This window comes from Rhodnius prolixus, unplaced genomic scaffold (assembly GCF_049639745.1).
Source record: "Rhodnius prolixus isolate KJV_2025 unplaced genomic scaffold, Rpr scaffold_9, whole genome shotgun sequence".
In the NCBI taxonomy this organism is placed as follows: Eukaryota; Metazoa; Arthropoda; class Insecta; order Hemiptera; family Reduviidae; genus Rhodnius; species Rhodnius prolixus.
This window is the reverse complement of record NW_027411604.1, coordinates 17,401,288-17,424,908: the sequence shown is the minus strand read 5'-3', so window position 1 is coordinate 17,424,908 and position 23,621 is coordinate 17,401,288. Positions and strand designations below refer to the sequence as shown.

At 33.4% G+C, this 23,621-nt stretch overlaps 1 protein-coding gene across 4 annotated transcripts in view; it reads left to right on the top strand.

Moving 5' to 3' along the window:
* LOC141454324 (protein Tob1-like) overlaps positions 1 to 23,621 on the top strand; it is a 175,326-nt gene that overhangs the window by 27,029 nt on the left and 124,676 nt on the right. For 2 of the 4 annotated variants that reach the window (XM_074128435.1, XM_074128434.1), the window contains exon 1: positions 8,330 to 11,392. The exons of the other annotated variants lie outside the window; for them this stretch is intronic. The gene's annotated coding sequence lies outside the window, so the exon portion shown is untranslated. Of the gene's footprint in view, positions 1 to 8,329; positions 11,393 to 23,621 lie in introns of those variants that run through there. 4 annotated transcript variants of the gene reach the window in all.

Sequence of the window (23,621 nt, the reverse complement as noted above, 5' to 3'; positions counted from 1 at the left end):
GTTTAAACGTTCAATATTTAAAATCTCCTACTATTTAATAATTGGTTGGTAATAATTTAATAATTGCTTTTTGACTTACAATAGCCCTCAAACGATCAGGCATAGGTGAAACAAGTTTTTGGTTAATTCAGGTGGTGTTTTTTTCCCATTCTTCCAGGAAACATCGTTTTAATTCATTTTTGTTAGATATTACTCGTTTGCTTAAAGCACTAGCTAAATATTGCCATAATTGTTCAATGGGATTAGGATCTGGTGACTGCGGAGAGGTTTGGAAAACTTTTCGGCAATTATATAACAGTCACTGACGTATCACCCAAGCCGTAGGTTTGGGGTCGTTATCTTGGTAGAATTTAAAAGACCCTAAAATACCCAATTTTTTGGCACTTTTTCCAAATTATTTTTTAATATATTACTATAAACTATTTTGTCCATCATTCCATCAATAAACACTAATTCTCCAAATCCTGATGCGGACATCCAGCCCCAAACCATAACTGACCCACCTCCACCCAGAGGTGGAGCTTTAAAACCCTTTAATGTTGGCTGTAAATTCTTCTTTTCGAGCTCAGCATTCGCTTTCCTCCAGCCCATAACCCTTCCATCTGACTGAAAAACATTAAATTTTGATTCATCTCTAGAGTATATCATTCCAAAAGTCACTATTTCCATTAAAACATTTTTCGGCAAATTTCACTCTCTTAACACGATTTATCTTACTGACAAAAGGATTCTTCCAGGCTACTCTACCATGATAGTCGAGTTTTCTTAGCACTCTCCGAACAGTTTCTGCCCCTTTTTTGCTTTCTAAACATGTCAAAAATTGCACATTGAAGTTTTGGAGCACTAAGTCGGTGATCTTTTTTTAATTCTTTTAAGAGAGAGCAGTCGAGCACGGCCTTTTTGTGGGGTTGAAACAATTCTTTTTTCTTTTTGGTAACGCTGAATGATGTTCCACGCAGTAGATGTTTTAGGTCCGATCAGTTTTTCTGTCTCTCTAACACTTTTTATTGTCTTTGTGCAAAGAAATTACAATTTTTCTTTGTTCAATCGTTGTATTTGTATTTTTGCGCGACATGTTACACCTGGCTTGATTTATATAAACTAATTTAATTATTAATTTCATATTGAATATATGCTTAAGGTAAATATTTAAAATTGTATAAATATTCGGGCAAAACCTTGGACAAACTATAAATTATAATAGTGTCCCAATATTTATGAGAGGTAGAATTTGCACTTATTATAATATATATTATTATAATATAATTAATAGTAATTATAAAATGAAATGAATTTATAAAAATTTGAATAAATGGGTGCCACTTTTAATTTTCGTCAATTTTGAACTTCTGTATGTACTGTCCCAATATTAATGGGAGTCACTCGTAAAGTACATTGTCCCCAGGATAAATGGACAATGTTATCTGTTGTAAAAGAATACTGCCCGGGGTCCGGTAATGTTAAAAAAATATAAAATAACCGTTATTTAAACTATCTGGTAGTTGTATAAGGGTTGAATGGATTGTATTTAATATTGGTCGTTTGATAAATTATTTGTTAAATACATAAACGACTATCTATGAAGAAAAACATTTTATTAAGTAATAATAATATCTATATAAAGTTATCTTTTTGCAATAATTGATAGAACACATTTGTCTACATTGTTTTTGTTTTAAATTACCTTAAAGCATTTTTTATTTTTGTTTGATTAAAAAGATTCCCACTTTGGGAATTTCCAAAGTGTTTTACGCAATCTACTTGCGATAGTAGAACCAAGACATCAAAAAATAATAATAAAAAAGATTCGATTAAATAAAATAAAACAAATACAGGTTTACAGTAAAATAAATGAATAATAATTCTGATCAAATAATTTTTGTTTTTAAATTAAATTCTGCGAATTACACTATCTAGAAGGCACCTTTTTTTTTTGTTATTAAGTTAGCCAGCATCTGTGACGTCACACAGTGCCAAATCGATCGGTTAAGTTCACTCTGTGGTCATGTAACCCACATGTGTTTATTCTACAAAAATAACTCCAATTCCTTATTAAATGCTATGCGTGCCCGCTGGCTGTTAATACTCCGCGTTAATCATTAACTTATTTTTTCACTTCAATGGCTAACTAAAATCAGCCCATTGTATCACCAGATTTAGTGGAAGAAGTTCAGATTACAATCAATGGTGATTGGGAAAAAAAATTGCTTTCTATCTCTCCTTTTTTTTGGCACTGTTGCTATTTGTGCTCAATGTAGCTAAGTTATTAGCGTACTGGACTCTCATGCGGAGATCTTGGGTTCGATTCCAGCTGCTGGCTCCTTAGATTTTTTCTTCCTAGAAGCTTCTTAGAGCTTCGACCATTCCTAGGCAGTGTAATCTTTAATTATGACGGCCTTAGATTTTGACGCTCCTTAAATTTAAAATACATATATAACCTAATAGAAACCTTCTCATTTAGATATCTAACATCTCCATGCTGCAACAAATTTCACGCGAAAGTAATAATTATTTTTCTGAAAATTTTCTCGATCTATATTACTTTTTCCTTAGTTCCATAAATATTAAGAACCATTTCTTACGTTTATCTAAAACAAATAGTCCAGAAATAGTTGACCTTCTAATCATGTAACACAATAATAGTGTAGCAAAGATGGCCTAGCATTGGAAACTAGATTTTTAAGTCGCCTAAACTCGCTCCTTGACTCGGAGATATTTAATGTTATGTGTTTTTCTTGACATTACTTCTAATTATATAGGATTATTTTGCTGACCAGACAAAAGGTAGCCTTGTAACTTATGTAAACCTAATTACTCACTTGTATTAAAAAAGATTTACAGCGTTTAATTTATTTAATTATTTTTAATTTTTTTGAGTGAATAGAACGGAATCAAACTGATCTTTAAGTCTTTTAACTTTAAATCATACATTATTCTTTTTAACATATAAATCAAAGCCGTATGTATCACATTCAAAGTTTATAAAAACAAATTTGTAGGGAAAACTCTCCAAAAACTACCACCAAAATCCAAAAAAAAATCCATTTAGTCAAGAGTCATTAGTGGAATCTTTTTTATTCAAACTAAGGATTTTAGTCAAAAATTCAACTCACCATAAAAATATTCAAGAAGTAGAATCATCATCAAATAAATTTTGGTTATAATATGTGTATAAATGAATTTGTAATTAGTATAATTTTTTTTGAATTCTTTTTAACAGAAGTTAGTTTCAAGTAAACGGTGAGAAAAAAGGTAAATATCCACTCAGTAAAGTCTCAGTTGCAAGAATTTTAATCTTTTTAATTGCAGTTGGCTACCCTGGTTAAAGTTTCATCTTATTGAGATTTTTCTGGGGAGGTTTCAAATATTTTGTAAACACTCAAATACCCACAAAACGGTAGAACATTTTCTCAAAAAATCTCTTTTTTTAAATTCAAAAAAACTTTGAAATACTCATCTTTTTCTGCAACCATGTAGGGAAGTTCTCATTACTCAATTAAAATTAGCTGTGTAATGCCCAACTTTACCTCACTAGTGGGGAAAAATTCCCATTAGTGTCACTTTCCTCACTAGTGAGTGAAAAAACTTTATTTTGCTTCCTTGATATAAGAAATTTTGTTATTAAATATTTTCTGTAAAACTTTAATAAGCTTATTTAAATTTATTTTATTTAAATAATTAAAAAACGAATATTAAAAAATAAAATAAAAATTGAAAGGAATATAGAAATAAAAATAATACTTTAATAAATAATTAGATATTTTTAATTATAACAGTTGAAAAGGTTATAGTGTTACCTTATAGAAATTTAAAATGGATTCTTGCGATTCCTGTTTAGTTTTTTTTTTTAGTTAATAAATCTAATGGTTGCAGAAAAAATATAATATTTAACTCGAGTGAAAAGTATTTTCCTCACACTCGGCAATTTGCACTTGCACTCGCCTCGCTTCGCTCGTTCGTGCGTGTAAACCCTGCCTCGCGTGAGGAAAAGTACTACTTTCCGCACTTGTTAAATAAATAACTATTTCCTAACAAATAAGAGAAGGAGTGATACGAAAAAATAAAATTACAATTTAAACAAAAAATTAAAATAAATAAAATCAAAAAATCTACGATGGAAATTTTATAGTGGCAGTCTGGGGGAAAACGGTTGCGTTACCTTACTGACCCAGTCTCTGGACATCTGCCACCTGTTGTTCTGCGCCCAGCCATTGAAGTTCTGTTTAGTGTAGACGGCGCGCCCTACATAGGCTTCTCTGTAAGGGCTTTCATCTATGGTAGAGTTTCTCCCTTACACGCCCTATTTTCTTATACTCGCTAGTCTTTCTTATATTAAACAGCATTTTTGGTTTAATCACACCATTTTGTTCACATTCTGTAGTCTACAAAAAAAGCATCCAATAAATAGAAATTTAGTTAGTTAATTCTTTTTTGTTTTTTTCGAAAATTTGTCAGTTTATCGTTTAAACCAGTGGTACCCAAACTTTTTTGACCCATGGACCACTTTTTATAGTCAAAACTTGCCCATGGACCCCTTTTTATAGTCAAAACTTGCCCACGGATCCCAAGTGAAAAAGCTACATAAATGCATAGTGTAAAAATTACAAATTTAAAAAAACATTTTGTTTAAGAAGTTTTCATTGAAAAAAAATTAATAATTTGGATGAACGTTATGAGTTGTTATGAGTTTATTTATATCCGGCTCAATGTTAGTGAGTAGCTACCGCAAATCCCCACGAGTAATCTTTGGTCCAGGTCTGCATGAAGAGCCGTTAAGTGTTCCGATAGTGAGCAAGCAAATCTTCATCTCTATTTTGCAATTTCGAAAAATTTGGAAACTGAGAACGTTCTCCTCTTCCCCAGTTTTGTTGTTACAGAAAACGTTTTGCAACAAACGCAGATATTACGCTTTTAGTTTTGATTAAATTTAATTGGTCACATTGTTAGTCTCTAATTTCCATAATAATAAAAATGGATCACAGTTTTATTATTTTATAATGAACCTTGCGCGGACCCCCTGACGTTGTTCAGGGGCCCCCAAATCAATTTTAATTTTCCACGGACCCCCTGAATGATACCGGGGACCACTTTGGGAACCACTGCTTTAAACGAATTAATTTTTACAAGTTTTTTTTTTTTATTATTATTTATTTTGTAATTTACAATCTGTATATTTATACAGATTGTAAATTACAAAATAAATAATAAATACGAGTATATACAAAAAGTAAATAGGAGGTAAATAAGAAGAACTGGAGCGGGAAGAGCAGGAGGAGAGAAGCTACCCAGCGGTAGCACTCTCTTAGGAGAGAGGAGAATAATGACGTTTAGGCAAGGAAGTCGCGGGGCCATTGACGATTCAGCCGGCGAGGAGTATTGTTAGGGATGTCAGAGGAGGCGAGAGACAGTACAAGAGGATTTGAGCAAGTAGAGAGAGCAGCATCGAATTTTTGATATTTAGTCTTGGCGAGTTGGTCTATGAAGGGAATGTTGAGGTCAGTGTGAAGAGTGAGGTTAGTCACCGTAGAAAGGAGCGTCAGCTATCTGACGAAGTAGTTTTGACTGAAATATCCTGTACTGTCCGTATGTTTGTAGGTTTGGCTTACCCCACAGTTCTAGTCCGTAAGTCCAATTTTTACAAGTAAAAAATAAATCAGAAATAGTCTTATGATGAAATAGGTTAAATGAATCGAATATAAATGTCAACACAGATAGACAAGTCGTTGCTATTTGCAGCCGACATCGACTAGCAACCTAATTCATTTAACCTATATATTGATAAACCAAGTATTTTGTGCTATGAACTAAAGAAATTTATAAAAATAAATGATTTAATTGCAATCTGTACAAGTAAATTTGTATTTCTATTTAAATTGATTAAATTTGGATTCAGTTTCTTATGCAATAATGTGTAGATTATCGCTTTTTAAATATCTGTAGAACTAAGACAAAGGTAATAAGTTTGGAACAATTTGAAATTATAGCATGTCTAGCTGCAGCGAATTTAAAAAAAATGTAGAATAACAATTTACTGAATAAATAACTTAAAAATAAGATAGCTTGTAGGCGCGTGAAGACGCCTACACCCAGAAGCGGAAAACGCGATAGTTTTAGAGAGGGTTAATCTCTAGTGCCCTTAGTGCGTAAGTCCCACCACCACGACAAGGTTGGACACCAAGTGGGGGTCAAGGCCTGAAGGGCCAGGGCCATAAAGAGGGCAAACAAAAGACATCGAGATAACCCTGCAGATGGAAGATGGAGAAAAACTGATGCTGAAGAGAAGTGTATAGTAAAGGATACAGTAAGGCGGTTGTTGCTCCTTCTTCTGGCCGATGAACGAGATGCACTGTAGCCTGGAAAGAAGAGAAATGAAAACACAATGAAGGTTACAAGATGCGAGGCTACAGAAGTTTGGCGGCAACCAAAACGCGGGAAAAGCATGGCGGGAAATTTGAAAAGTGAGGGCGCCAAGAAAAGATGAGTTCGACTGAACTTAGCTTGATTGATCCATCAAGCTAATTATAAAGGTAAACAGAATCAGTTGTAACCAGCTGGAGAAGGTTTCGGCCTGTCGGCAGAATGGCGCTCGATGCTCTCAGCTCCCCTATCTTAGAACCTGATTGATTGAAATTTTCTTTAGCAGGTTAACAACAAAATTAACTCGCGTAATTTTCGGCAGCAATTATTATTACTATTATTTTGTAACCTTCCAAGAAAGTAGGTTATCTATTTGCTTTGCTTTATTTAAAAAAAAAGGTACATCTTTAGGTCCAACTATCCACATTAGGTATCGTCGACGGAGGCGATTAGTAATTAAAATCTAAAAGCAAGGCGAGGGATACAAACCCAGTACTGCAATACATCTAAGCATTGCGGGTCTAAAGTATTGACTAGCGTAGCGCCTACTTCTCCATATTTAAATAATATTTCCAGATTAACCCATTTGTGGAAGTTTTATTTCTATAAGATTATATTATATAATGATGGCACTGAAATATTGTGACGTAGCAGTAGGTATCTCTTTGTAATATACTACCGAAATGCACATCCTTCTAGTAATTAGCTGTTACTTAAATTTGAGAGAGACATGTTAAATAGTGTTAATAGGCTTCCTCCTTATAAATTATTTACACTCAAACAATTAGTTCTTGTTTTTACTTTGTAAAAAGAAGAAGAGAACTAACAGAAACCTTGTAGCCACATTATCATTAACTAGCCTCATTTGAATAACTAGTTATGTATTATTTTTTTTTGTCATTTAGTCCATTGTTAAACTGCCATAAACGGCGAAAAAGAGCAGAAATTATTGAATAATTGTGGCGAAATTCATTAGCTGTTCAAACAAATACCAATTTTTCGATATTATAATTAATATATTGTATAATTTCGTCCAGTTCTTGTAATATATCGATTTGGCGTTTTATATAAAATCACTGGTGTCCTATAATTTCTTATAAATTTTCTTATAATTTCTTAAAACTTTTTTAAATGGGAATTTAAATTTGTTCAGAATAAATTTCAAACAAATATGTACAACCACTTGGGGAAAGAGAGATTGTAGAAGTTCAAAAGGAAATCGATTAGAGTCATTATGCAGCAATTGAAAACAAAAATCATTGAAAAATCTACTTTTTAGATTGTCAGTTCAAGTTTACAGATTTTGGCTGGGGTTCCCAATTTTTTGTCGGTAATTATTCATAACATGTTGTTTGAAGGGAAGGGATTAGCTATGCGGTTAGTGTATTGGATTCCCACGCGGAAGTCCCGGGTTCGAATACAATTGCTGACCCTTAGATTTTCTCTTTCTAGAAGCTTCTTAAGACTGACTTGGAACCCGCACACACGACTTAAACGGACTGAAGTTCACAGGCGCTATCGACTACTTAAAAGACTACTAGACCAACGATCTAATCTTTCACTTAATAACAAACGACTGATTTACACTTCTATACTAAAACCCACCTGGATGTACTGGTATTGAACTGTGGGGTTCAACGAAACGCTCCAATCTTCAAAGAATTCAATCTCTTCTAGTGCTGCACGAGAAACGAGACAAATCTCGGTCTCGGTCTCGAGACTTGAGCAACCGAGACCGAGACCGAGATTGAGACATGATATATATCTCGTCGAGAAATCTCGATCTCGTCTCGGTTTTTCAAATATTAATTTTTAGCTACAAAATTATAAAATTGTGTTCTTTATTAATAAATAATCATTACGGGTATTGAATTAATTATTAAAAGATACGATTTTATTATACGTATATGTTCAATATTACTACATCTATTTGACTTCGAATTACATAAGTAAAGTAAGCAAAGTAAAGTAATCGCCTATTTTTTCAGGCGGGGCTTTACGTCCAACTAACTACCAATTAGGTGTCGTGGACGGAGGCGACTAGCAAACATACTTTACTATAAATTTCTTTTATTAACCATTAAATAAAATCCAAGGCCTAAGACCGGGAATCGAACCCAGTAACACAATACTCATTAGCTTCGCAGGTCTCGCACTATTTTCGTTTTTAAGATACTCTTTGCCCAAGCATTGATACATAAACGAGCTTTTACTGAGTCAGAAGTTAAAGAAGATCTTCTATTGGTCATTATCATCGCAGCTTGCGAAAATAATCTTTCCGATGGCACTGAAGTTGCACAGATACTAAAAATATCTCTCGCCATTCTAGACAAATTTTTGAAGGAATTCTCAAGTGTTTTCCACCATTCTAAAATGTCAACGTCTACTGGTGCTTGGTCTAATTTGGTATAATTAATTATTTCTGTCTTCCATGCTTCGGTGATATTTGCTGATTTTTGAGCAAATGGTGTAAAAATATTGATGCAGTCGTCGTCGTCGTCAAAAAGTGAATCATCAGATTCTTTATCTTCACCAACAGCCATAACTAATAGAGCGGGAAGTTTGTTGGGAGGTGTATTTTTTATTTCACGAATCAACTTGTTATAGGAGGCAGATATGTTATTTGGGTCTTTCATTTGGCGCGTTTTTAACATCTTTTTGAAATTATATAAAGATATATAACAGTAATAGTAATATATGATGCATTGAAGTGTAAGTAGTTGTCTTCTTTTACACACATTTTCATTACCAATATATAAATTAAAATAATTATTAGAAAATAATAACATTTTTTGAAAAGATTATTAATAGCAAACCGCTTTTAATACTTAAACAAAAATTCAAGAAACTGAGACCGAGACCGAGATATCTCGACGAGACCGAGATTTGAGCGACCGAGACCGAGACCGAGATCGAGACTGCATAAAATCTCGCCTCGTCTCGGTCTCTTGCAGCACTAATCTCTTCAGTCTAAAATTCTCCGCACTATAGTTAAAGGCTCCATTTTACGTTTTAAATCTAACTATCCACACAGACTTGGAAATTCCGTTTGTAGGTCCGGTTGCAGGAACTCGCTATAAAAGTTTTCATCAGAAATCTCTCATTCTACAATCCTCTAGTCCGCCATTTATCATCTCCATCACCTCCCAGGCCTGCAGCCTCACGATTTTCTCTCTTCTGAAGAGAGTAGCTAATCCTCGGAGACGACTTAGAGAGTGTTATCACTGGGTAACTTCTCCCCTCAATTAGTGAGTTTGTAGTGGTGTCAGTTATTGTCATTGATACTAATAGTGCATCTAGCGCTGGTGTAACTTAACATATAAACTTAAAAAAAAAAAAAAGAAGCTTCTTACAGCTCACTGTCTTGGTGATGGACAGTTTTGTCTGTAACGAGAGAACATTGTCCGGAATCTACGGGCGCCAATATCCTGTTTGACATGTTCACGACATCAGTCTATGTTTTTTTTTAAAAGTACATTGAATGCATAAAGTTACAGCTTCTTTTACTTGTACTTGTACTTTCCTATGAGTTTAATAAAGTATTAAAAAAAAAAAAAAAAATTGTAATCATTTGTCTTTTATTCCAAAAAGTTTTATTAAATGAATTTGACTTGGAAAATTTCCCTTTTCCCGGTGTATAAATATTGTATTTTGCAGGAATTTTTCTCATTTTTGAAAAGTCCCATTCCCTTCCACAAAAAAACGATGATTTATTTGTTAAGTAAGCTTTGAAATGCGAGAAACACCTTGTTTTTGACTTATTTTGCTCAAAAATTTCTTTTTAATTGATTTTGAATGTCGAAATTTCATTTTTATCATTTATAAAAAAAAAACAATCTGTCCGAAATTCCCTCAGCTTCAAAATGCATGCATTGGTTTTGCAAAAAACTGCATTGTTTTTCCTTATTAAGCTTAACAATGCAAAAAAAAAGCCGTTTTTTGACCTAAAAAATTAAAAAATTAAAAAAAAAAAAATCCGCAACGTAAACCGATTTGGTTTTCAGTGAATTTTGGTTAGTTTTGACCCAAATAAAATAAGGAGAAAGAAAAATTTTCTCATGTTGGTGAACTTTTCAATTAAAATCGTTCTAGGCGAACCGTGATATACCAATTTTTTTTAAATTTTTTTAGAAAAATTGTTTACAGCAAAGTATGTGCTTCCGCCTCCCAGTTCACGTCACCTAATTGGTTGTTAGACGTTAAACACCCTCCTCAATAAATAGACGATCACTTTACTATCAAAGAAAGTTAACGAAATGCTTATTTCTGCTATAAATTTTGAATAAAAACGCATAAATCTTACGTAAAATTTTATATCTTAGCTATAATTTAAATAGATCTACTTGAAATTTGTATTTTGGCCCAATTTTACTATTTGCTGTTTTGATTTATATAATAATTCGCATATTTTTAAATCTCGGAACGCGTGTACCGACTGAATACTATCACTAGTTGTAAAATTTATTTTCTCATGTTGTGATCTTTTAAAAAATATTATTTTTTTGCACTTTTTTGATAAGATTAAAGTATAATACAAGAAAATTTATATTTTTTATTTCATTTTTCTCCATTTTCCACGCGAACCACCATTTTTCTAAAAAAAAATCGAGTATCTTCTAATTTCACGATAAATGTTAAATTATGTTTAAACCAAAAAAAAAATATCAATAAAACCTTTAAGATCAAAATTAAAAAAAAGAAAAGAAAAAGGTAGGTTCAAATTTTTATAAACGTGCGATCCGTCCGTCTTTGGCCTTATCATATTTGATTGTAATTCTAGACAAGTCTAGATGGCATTGGGGAAGGGATATTTTTGAGTGGGGACACTACGTATCTCGTGTTCACTTTTATTAACGGAAATAACCTGCTAGTGTCAGTATTAAACTTTAACTCTGTTCGGAGGTTATACGTGTTTAGTCAGCGGTCTATTTTTTTATTTTATTTTATACATTATATATTTAAAATTTCGTTGAGATTAATTTTTTGTATTAAATTTGTTATAGTTTTTTTTGTACTGAATTTATTTCAAACTTAGGTAAGTTTTTTTTATAAAAAATATTATCTATTAAGTAGAAAACTGACAGGGAACTTTACCGGAATACTGATAGTACTTAACACATTTTCAAATATTATGTGATAAGCATTTCCGCTTCACTTTTCTAACCTAAACTCACCGAAAATTAATTATACCTACAATATGTATATTTCTATTAGAAAAATTAGATCTAGATGAGAAATGAAGTGTGCTAATCATTGGATATCTAAAGAAATTTTTGGTTTAAGGGACTGGCTTCCGGAAGCAAGACTTCGCTGCGGGTATATCCGGCTAACATTATTGAAGGCTTATATCTGATAACCCCAAAACTGGTGTATAATACTTGCAATATCAATTGCAAGTGTATAACCAAAGAATTTAGCCTAGTCTTCAGGTTATCACTTTCAAGTTCATTTAATGAAGAATAAAAGAGACCTAATTTTTTTTGGGATTGTCACCCTGACCATTAATCGGAGGATCAACTTCAGATCTTTTACGCCCAGTTTATTTGTTATCATTGTTCTTCTCCCTTGTCAAGTCAAATCACTATTAATATCATTTTAAGATATATTACTGTCACTAAGTAGTAATGTAGCTATGTACAGTCAACCCTCCTATAACACGGTGAGTGCGTACCGCGTTATATGGAAACCGCGCTATAAGAAACTCGGATTTAACTGTACAAACCAGGCTAATTCGTAGCGCGTTGTATGGAAACCATCTACCGCGTTGTATGGAAACCGCGCTATAAGAAACTCAGAATTAGTACAAATCACATCATTCGTACCGCGTTATATGGAGACCAATAAATACAAAAGAGTTCATATAAGGAAATGTTAAAAAAAAATTAAACAAAAATTGAAAGGAATATAGAAATAAAAATAATATTTTAATAAATAATTAGATATTTTTAATTATAACAGTTAAAAAGGTTATAGTGTTACCTTATAGAAATTTAAAATGGATTCTAGTGATTCCTGTTTAGTTTTTTTTTTTAGTTAATAACCCTAATGGTTGCGGAAAAAATATAATATTTAACTCGAGTGTAAAGTATTTTCCTCACACTCGGCAATTTGCACTTGCAAACCCTGCCTCGTGTGAGGAAAAGTACTACTACTTTCCACACTTGTTAAATAAATAACTATATTATTATTATATTAGAACAAATGAAGAATATTACTTGCAGTATTGTGTAATGTTGTCCAATTATAAACCACAAATAAACCGTTTGAGTGCCACGGAGCGATTTTGCGCTTCTTCGCTGTCGCTAGAACAGTGCCAGCAACAAAATTTTAGAAAGAATTGGTCACCAACGAAACGTACTGCGAAAGAGCTCGTGTACTGAAACCGATGTCGTAAATGGCTAAGAGATAAGCTTGAATGTTTATATAAACATATCCAGTTAAAATCATTCATTGGGTGCACGGAAAGAACTGATGGGACGTTATTGAATGGAAACCACGCTGTAAGAGTACCGCGTTATAGGAGGGCTGTCGCAATTTCAGCTCCGCGTTATATGGAAACCGCGTTCTGAGAGTACCGCGTTATAGGAGGGTTGACTGTAAATAGGCAATCGTTTGATTAGAAAAAAACATTCTGTCTAAATGATGGTTTTGGTTTTTTCGACCATTGTTGTTGGATGATTTTTTTTTTGAGGAATATCGAGGTGCGGTCATCAATAAAAACAACTGCTTTATACCAAACGTTTGGGTAATTTTTTACTACCTTCTTCTGGGTATTGTAAAAAAAAGTTTGTGAAGTTTAATGTACGAGGGTCGTTTGAAAAGTCCGTGCAAAAATAAAAACTACTCAATTTTTTGGGGTAAACCTTTTTTATTTTTCAACATAGTCTCCTTTTAGGCTTATACACTTCGTCCAACGCTGCTCTAGTTTGTTGATCCCTTCCGAATAATAGGATTTGTCCAAGTCTGAAAAATAGCCATTCGTTTCTGCAATCACCTCCTCGTTTGAATAAAATCTTTTTCCTGCCAGCCATTTCTTCATATTGGGGAACAAATAGTAGTCCGAGGGAGCCAAGTCTGGAAAATAGGGGGGATGTGAAACGAGTTGGAACCCTATTTCCATTAATTTTGCGACCATAACTGCTGGTGCGTTGTCGTGATGGAAAAGGACTTTTTTGTGGGCCAATCGTGGGCGTTTTTCTTGCAGCTCGGTTTTCAAACGCTCCAATAACGATGAATAATATGCACCTGTAATAGTTTTACCCTTTTCCAGATAGTCGATGAGGATTATTCCTTGCGAATCCCAAAAGACAGTCGCCATAATCTTTCCGGCCGAAGGAACGGTCTTCGCCTTTTTTGGCGCAGATTCCCCCTTGGTAACCCATTGTTTAGATTGTTCTTTGGTCTCAGGAGTGTAGTGGTGTATCCATATTTCATCCACAGTGACGAAACGACGCTTAAAGTCCTGCGGATTCTTCTGGAACAGCTGCAAACCGTCCTTGCAACACTTCACTTCGATTTCGTTTTTGGTCAAGCGTGAGCAATCGCGGCACCCATCTTGCGGATATCTTTGTCATGTCCAAATGTTGATGCAAAATATTATGTACCCGTTCATTCGAGATGCCCACAGCACTAGCAATCACACGCACCTTCACTCATCTGTCATCCATCACCATATCATGGATTTTATCAATGATTTCTGGAGTAGTAACCTCAACAGGGCGTCCAGAACGTTCAGCGTCACTTGTGCCCATATGGCCACTCCGAAAATTTTGAAACCACTTATAAACTGTTCTAATCGAAGGTGCAGAGTCACCATAATGTTTATCAAGCTTCTCTTTAGTCTCCTGAGGCGTTTTGCCTTTCATAAAGTAGTGTTTAATCAACACACGAAATTCTTTTTCGTCCATTTTTTGAAAATCACTCGACTTCCTCGATTCAAACGAATGCCAAACACAAAGAAATAGACCGATCTGGCTGAAACTTGGTGTGTGTTCTTCCAAGAGATGCTACTAACTAAACATAACCTCGATACGCGCCAGTGGTGCTATCTCTCTGACTTTGCACGGACTTTTCAAACGACCCTCGTAGAGCTATATCATCATAGCTTTTCTGATGAACCATTCATCAACTGTTATGATGATATAGCTCTAAACATCGCAAACTTTTTTACAATATCCTGTATTCCTCAAAAAAAAAAAAAAAAAAAATCATTCTGTCTAAACTTATCACTTCCAATATCAGAAGAAAATCCGACAATATTTAATGATATAGGGGAAGGTTGTTTAAGTCGTACCACCTAAGGAAAATTGGTCCAAAACAGAAGAATTTGTTCGCAAACACAGGTTATAATTTTTATTGGGTACAGCAGTATAGCATTAAGTATATTTACAAAAAAAACGTTGTTTACATTTTCTTTAAAACATTAAAATGTAAAAAAGTCCAATCGGTACGACTTAGGAAACCTGGATCTTAAGTTGTACCTCCTATTCCCTAAGACGTATCGTTAGCTAAAATTAAGACTTAAGCAACCTTCCCCCTATACTACAACTTTTTAGGAGAAAAATGCGAAAAATCAAAAATAAAAATAATTTAAAAAAAAATAGAAAAATCGAAGAGGAAGTCCAGTCAAGAAAGTTTTCGGCAAACACATTTTTTTCAAACACAAATTCAAAGGGTACCTTAGGCTGAAGCGTTAGCCCTAGCTCTTCACTCGTCCTGAAGTGCCCCGTAGTGGGAATATTCTTTGAAAAAATTATTATAGAGTTTGTTTATTAAAATTTGGGCCATCAAATATTTGTATTCGTGAGAAAGGTTTTTTTTTATTTTGATTTGATTCACCGGAAATGGCCCCCATAAATCAAGAACAAGAAAATTTCAATTTTTGATATTTCTATAGCTTTATGGAGATATTCTCCAAAATGGCCGCTTTAAACCGGAATGTAATATTTTAATAAAAATAAATTTTAAATTGAAACATTTTTTCCAGGAAAATCCGATTAAGAAGGGCACTTTTGGGGGGTTGGGAGAGGGTGAGAGACAGGGGGTTATCAGATATTCCTCTAAAGTGCCAATAATGTTTGTATATTGCCACTTATACAATGTTTATCAGGACTAAATTACAAGATATTTTCTTGCGAACTGATAAGGATTATTATTTGTTATTAAACATTCAGAGTATGAAAAAAAAAGAATTCTTCAATCCAAAATTTCCCCTTACAAAATGGATTTTTCACTTCCCCCCCCCTCTTTAGTTATACTGTTCCGGTTTTCGTTCAGTATAATTTTTTACAAACTTTATTATGTTGGTAAGAATGGTTAGAAGACAATTTGTGAATTAGAACTTTGTAAGTCGTGGCGGTATTGGTTTTCTCTTGATGGAATCACTGATGTTTTATTCAAATATTTATGTATTGAAAACTTAATTAATTAATTATTAATTATGTATCCAAAACTAATTAGTTTTATTTTCATTTCCAGGTAAGTTGTAGCTGAAGCTCAATTCTGTATGTAAGTTAATTATTATTTTGTAATATTAATGGCGTGTAATATTGATTCCCCGAATATTATTTTATTTTCTAATAAAATTTAATATTAAAATATGCAACTACTAATTTAGTTTAAATTTATAAAGATTCTGAGTGATACGAATTTACTACAAAATGAAGTGTGAAATATTCACAAGATTTACTCGAATACTCTCAGTTCTCGGTGATAATGTTGGGAATTTCAGCATTTAGGGGAATTTAGAGAAAATTTGCTCTTACCATAAAAAAATGCAATTTAATCATAATCTTTTAATCTTAAATATAAACGTCATTTAATTCTCGTTAATTTTTTTGTTATAAGATGTACCATAATTTGACGCAATTGCACAATTGCAACACTCCATCCATCTTTTTACAAATTAGATAAAATAAATAAAATAAAATGAAATTTTAAAGGTCGAAATTGAAATATTACACGCCATATTCATTTATCTGAATTAATTTTTATCAAATAGATAAACAGTATGACCTAATATAGTGCGTGATTGCCATTAATTCGACCTTTGAATTCGACTAATTCTTAATGGAAATATTTTCGATCTAATTTTGAAATTTTATATTGTTCATTTGCCCTAAAAGTTAGTAGTTACTTAAGAAAATTGCTCTTTTACGAGTAATTTGTAAATGAAGTTTTCCTGACAATCGTAGCGGACAAATTATACGAGAGAAACTGCAAAAAAAAAAAGTAAAATGCAGGTAAAATCTACCGCAATAGATTCATCTTACCGATAAAAGATTCTATTTTGGTTTCTACAAAAATTTAACCAGACATGCCGATTGCAATTTTACTATAATTAAAAAATGCAAATATAACTACAATACAGTTTAGCTTCCATTATTCGTAGAAGTACAAATAAGATTCTCGTCTTCTCTGCTTAAATTTAAATAGTTTGCAAGGAATTTATTATTTGCAATTTAATAATTAAAGTAAAAAGGAAAAAACGCTTTGCTATACCAGAACTTTGTCCGAAGAATAGATCCAAGTTTATTATAATTTAATGAACATTATTTATTCGCTAGAAAAGGACTAGAAGGTCAATGGTTAACGTAGTGGATTCTCACTTAGAGATCCCAGGTTCGAATCTTTGCTGCTGGTCATTGGTATAATGTTTCTCTTTCTAGAAGCTTCTTATAGCTTCTATCCGGTGATGGACACACTATTCACCGGCCTCAAGTTCAACTTAAAGCTCCGGAAGCTAATGACCTTAGATGTTATCCATCTTGAATGAAAAAAAAAAAATAATTGCAATTTTTATGTAAAATATAACTTTTTGGGGTGTTTTGTTCCAACGTAGGATTTTTTTATTTTTATTACTGAAAATTAAAACTATAGAACGAAATATTGCTTTTAATAAAATTGAACTGAGATATTAAATATTAAAATCAATTAAATATTAAACCAGGTCACATTATCTGTCCTCTAGAAATGGCTTCGCTACTATTTTCTCTGCTGACTAGATTTAAATTGCCAATTTATATTCTTTTTGCAATATATGAAATATATCTTACCGGCCCATCATAGTTCTGTTTTTATATTTGCTTGCACTAGTGGTTTGCACTATTTCCTTATTTTAGTTCATCTACAATTCAAGGCCATTACTAGTGGAAGAAATGAGATAGTTTAGTGAAGTAGTTGATGGTTGAAAAGAGGAGTTGCTATTTTAAGATTTAAATTGAGAAACTCTGACTTTGGCAGAGTTATGTTCAGCCTGTTCCGTTTGAGACCAATGTTAGAGACATTTCAATAAGAGCAGAGTGAAATCGTGCTCCATAGTTTTGATTTAAAAAAAATAATAAAAAAAGCAACGATTGAACACTTAAAATGACATTATAGCCCCCAAAATTTTATACACCTTATCAAAAATATTATATACAGGGTGATCCATTTAAAACACACCAACCGCTAATAACTTTTTAGGAAAGCGGAATTTCGAAAAAACCCACGAAATAAACTATATGTTTTGTTTGGTCTAGTTTTCAAATTTTTCACCCCCGATGCTGTACCTTCATTTTTGGCGGAGATACGGCCAAAACCCAAGTGGGGTTTCATAAGGACCACTGGTTTTGACAATGATTGCGAAAACTACATAAAAAACTGTGGAATATGACTTTAACCCGGTTTCGATATCCCTAATATTAGTCGAGATATTTAAGATAAAACTTACAATTTTATCTATTCGTGAACGGTTTTCGATATTAATTTTCCACCAGAAATACACGTTTTGGGAGGTCCTCTGTCTGCAAAAAATGTTATTTGTGACGCGAAGAACAAAATCAATAATAATTAAAGATTTTATAAAATCTAGTGCAACGTAATGGTTGCGGGAGAATCAGGATAAATTTGTTTTATCATCAAATAAAAGTAACCATTGCATCATTTTAATGTACTCCGTATTCTCCGTATGCAAGACTTCTTGAACTGTGATTACGGTAAGAATATCTTGCCAGGGTGTTGGTCTAATGTTCAAGAGCGTGGTTTTGTAAGTGGGAGATCCCCAGTTCGAATCCTTCGTATGACTACATTTTATTAAAAAAAGTATTATGATGTATTAAGTATTATGAATAACTGCATAAGCGGGATTCGAACTGGTGATCTTTCACTTACAAAACCACGCTCTTGAACATTAGACCAACACCCTGGCAAGATATTCTTACCGTAATCACAGTTCAAGAAGTCTTGCATACGGAGAATACGGAGTACATTAAAATGATGTGATGATTGCTTTTATTTGATGATAAAACAAATTTATCCCGATTCGCCCACAGCCATTACATTACACTACATGTTTTAAAATCTTCAATTATTATTATTTTTGTTCTTTGCGTCGCAAATAACAATTTTTGCAGTCAAAGGACCTCCCAAAACTGGTGTATTTCTGGTGGAAAATTAATATCGAAAACCGATCACGAATAGATAAACTTGTAAGTTTGATCTTAAATATCTCGACTAATATTAGGGTTATCGAAACCGGGTTAACGTCATATTCCACAGTTTTTTATGTAGTTTTTGCAATCATTGTCAAAGCCAGTGGTCCTTATGAAACCCCAATCGGGGTTTTGGCCGTAACTCCGCCAAAAATGAAGGTACAGCATCGGGGGTGAAAAATTTGAAAACTAGACCAAACAAAACATATAGTTTATTTCGTGGGTTTTTTTTTCGAAATTCCGCTTTCCTAAAAAGTTATCAGCGATTGGTGCGTTTTAAATGGATCACCCTGTATATAATCAAATACCTTTTCTTAGACGTTTCTCTCAAATTGGAAGCTAGCGCTACCTTTTAATATGCAAACTGAAAATACTCCCATTACGTGAAATTATGAGTAGAATTTTCTATAAAGTATTCTTTGATTTCATTTTCAAATAAAGCCAAAATCTCTGCCATACACAAATAGAATAAATAATTCAGTAAGAAATTAATTTTCCACCTGCTTATAATTAAAAAATTAAACAAGTCGTATGGAAATTGCAGATAGGGGAATCTATCATTAATTCTCAAACAGGAAGAAATAATGGGCCCAGAAAAGAACTATGATTATGTTTACTTCCTTTTTTTAAGGATCAGAAAATGCTCGTCATAAAAAAGTTTAGAAATATTTCAGATTTTTCATTTAACGGAATATGGCCGAGTATTCACTGAAAATGGCATCTCACGGATTTTTTTTCGAATGAATAGCTCCAAAGTTTTGACTTTAAACCGAACTAATTACTTACGTGTTACGTACAGATCTATTACTGTTATTTAAAAAAAATTTCCAAAGTACAGCCAAGAAAGAACATAATTAAGAAGTGTTGAATTTATGAATAATAATTTTCTTTTTAGGTTAAAAAATAAAACTTTTTACGATATTGTACACATAATTTAAAATTTAAATGATAATGCACTTGCTCAAGGTTAGCTTGTTCTTTTTAAAATAACCTTCTACAAGGAAAAATGTACTCATTATATTCTTCAATTAAATTTAAAAAAAAAAAACTTCAATAAGTCTTGACAATTTAAAAAATAAATTGTGAAATCATTTAAATTATTATCTTTTTTAAATTAAAAAAACAAAAAAAAACAAGCAATTTTTAGATATCGTTGTTTAAATGATAAAAGTTTATAGCGATAATTTTTTAGCGATAAACAGCGGTTTAAAACCACCTAATTTATTGTAAGTAAAGAGTTCATCTCCATTCAACCACATTTCTTCAAACTTATATAGAATTTCGCTGAAATATTTCCTACAAAATGTTACTGCAGCGATAAAATGTTCAGCAGTTCATTATTCTTAAGTAACATTATCGTTTTTTTTGAGAGATTCACGAAAATTCGATTTAAATAAAATGCCATTTTCCTGTGGCGGGTATCTATTCCAAATAATATCTGGTTAGAAATCATGCACCATTATCATAACTTGTAGCATCCTCAGAAGCCTACAAATATAAAATATTTCTGAGAAAAAGTTACAAACTAAAGTGATCATCAACTGATTAATCAAAAGTCGATTTCAACGATGTTTCTGATCAAGTGAGAGAGGTTACTATGTGTATTCTTCAGCTCTGCGAACCCATTCTAATTTCCAACTTTTAGCTGTTGTCTAAGTAGTACAGCTGGACTTCTATCGAGACTTCATTGATCTTACTGCTTTAAGTAATTGCCTATTTTTTCAGGAGGGCTTTACGTCCAACTACCAAATTAGGTGACAGTGGACGGAGGCGACTAGCAAACATAGATAGATTAGACTAGGGAGGCCTCAAGGCCTACGCCACTGCGACCCCTTTGGATCTATTGTGGCTCACCCTCCAGACCTGTCCTTTTTAATCAGACTCTTAATTCTGGAGAGCGACTCCTAGGTAAAGCTCACCAGGCCTTGGTTTTTTTCCTCCCCCGAGAAGTAACATCCTTAGCCCAGTCGAGCCCCTCACACTGACACAACACGTGCAGTGCCGTTTCCTCCTCTTCCTGACAGAACCTACAAAGGCTAGCCATCTGCCTGGCCCATTTCGATGCATTTGTTTTCTGAGCCTGCAGTGGCCCAGTTAATAGGCCTACAATCATACTTATAGCCCCACGCAGCCTTGACGGATTAATTCTGCAGTCGACTAGCAAACATACTTTACTGTAAATTTCTTTTATTAAAAATTAAATAAAAATCCAAGGCCTAAGACTGGGGAATCGAACCCAGTACCACAATACATATTAGCTTTACAGGTCTTGCCTCTAACCACCACTCGGCTACCGTGGCGCCTTACTGGTTTAAGTAAAATCAACAATATGTTCGGAATTAAATATATCATCCAATCAGAAGGTTTATACCAAAATATATTGGCTATTTAGAGATTGATTGGTGCAGTACAGTTGATAGTATTTGATTAACGAATGAAGATTACTTATTGGTTAAATTTTGTTCATTTATTTGGCTGGAAAAACAGCTAGTGAAGGCGGCAAGGCAAGCCAATGGTAAGCGTGGGGTAGTTTGGTAGGACTGCAAAGTAAAAATAGGTCTACTGCCGACCTAGATGTTAGTAAGCATGCGCGTAGAACTTGTTCCCCATCGATCCAGCAAGTAATGGCCCTCTTTCTACAGCCCTCTGTGTTCTTACTTGTCTCTCTCTCTTTTACTTTATCCATTCGCTTCGCCCCTTACCTCGGAAGAGCCCCACCATTTCCACGCACCAGTTACCATCCTCCCGACGGAGGCGGCAAGCCATCCGCTTTCCAGCTCACTCCAGTGTACTGTGTGGCGGCTATAATAGAATGGAGGTTGTTTTTATGCGGCCCGCCCGGCCGTCGTCATCGTTGTTAAGCGAAGAGCTAGCCCGACTCCATTGACTACCTCAAACCAGACGCTGTTCCTTCATACGAGCATTTATATATATATAGTAGCTTAGTATATGTATACTATATGCAAACAATTCACCACTAACAAAAACAAACCTTTAGTGAATATATTCTACCAAATATATTCTGTGTAGTAAAGCTCCTAGATGATAGGGGATATCGCGATACAAACATTATCCTATCGTTTTTATTTTATTTTACTCTTTTTCAATTTTTATTTATTTTACAATTCCCTTACAACATGGAGAGCTAGCTAACTTACCAAATGTTTTTAAATGAGTTTTCAAAGTCATTAAATTATAATAACTTCTTTAAAACTAAATATATTACATGTTTTAATAGTTTTTCAGTCCCGTTTTTACAAGATGGTCCATTTGTGGCCCAGTATCAGCAACTATTAATATACTGGGTGTTCATTTTAAGACGGCTCAAATGCATTTCATGCTTAAACGGTACTGAGCAAAAAATGGTAGAGGAAAAATTTGTTGCCCGTCACCTCTAGTTTCAGAATATGTGACTTGATTTTAGATTCCTACCCGCATACGCGGCTGACGCGCGACCAAAAGTAAGAGTTTGCTGTTGACCCCCGCTTTCATACACATACTTTTAAAGTGTATAAAAAGTTATTAAAGAAACCGGAAACCTCAATTCGATATCTTTAAAATTAAAGGTGCTAGGCCTTTTCAAAATCTGGTATTTATTAATCACATTTCAATTTTTTAACTTGTTATCAAAGAGAAAGAAGAGCACGCGATAGGTCATTTTTATGTATTTTTTCATCCCCTTTCTATTAAAAATATTGCCAAGGCAGTAAAGCTAGTATTTTTCTTAATATCGGGAAATAAGGTAGTTTTCCGAGTGATTGTTTCTAAGAAAAATCAAATGTTACGAGCTTTAGATGTTCTCAAGCATACACAAAATGGCTAAAAATTAATTTTACATCTGTTACAAACAAGAAGGTTTAATAATTATTTGGTAATTTTGGGAGAGTTGCGTTTAATTACCAAAAAAATTGGAAACCACCCGCCACATACGAGTATTTAAGTGATCAATATCTTTCATGTAAAGGATCAAACTTATTCCTTAATTTATCAAAAATAATACACTTTACGCAACTTGTGAAGCATGAACTGTGCCTTCAAAGGTGCCTCCTCAGATACAGAGAGCAGTTGATAACCTCCTGGCTAATCTGGCTTGCTAGCAACAATAACAATAAACTTTTAAGGAAGGGATTAGCTATGCGGTTAGAGTATTGGATTCCTGGATTCGAATCCAGGCTGCTAGCCCTTAGATTTCTTCTTCTTCCTAAGAGCTTCTTACAGCTCCACTGTCCGGTGATGGGAAGTGTTGTCTGTACCGAGAGAATACAGTCCAGAGGCCGGCAGTGCACTGGAAAAAGCTCCGGGCGCCAATAACCTCAGATGTTGGACGCGCCTTAAATCATTAAAAATAAAATAAATAAACTACATTCTCTTGGTTTCTGTTATTATAATTATTACAATTTTAATTTACTAATTATATCGCCTAACACCATGCATCATGACACCATCAAAGAAGTAGATTTTAATTATTTCTATCGCCTCTAAAATTCCCTTAAAATATATTTTTGTTTTTCAAATTCAATGCTTCAAATGAAAGTGGTTGTTTTTTAAAAATCGGTAGAAAGTAGAATTTTAATATCAACAATCGATACATCCAAAAAGATTGGACAGGAAGTAGAGGTCTGAATGTTCTAGCCGGAAATTACAGTTTTTTTTTGCAGCTTTCTCAAAATTGGGCCACCTCTCGATTTCCCTAAAATGTCTAAAGTAGCGCTTTCACTTTTATTTGTAAGATTTTTCCGATGAAAGGCTACGAAAGTTCTGTTATTTCCTGATATTTATTTAAGGAATGAAAGA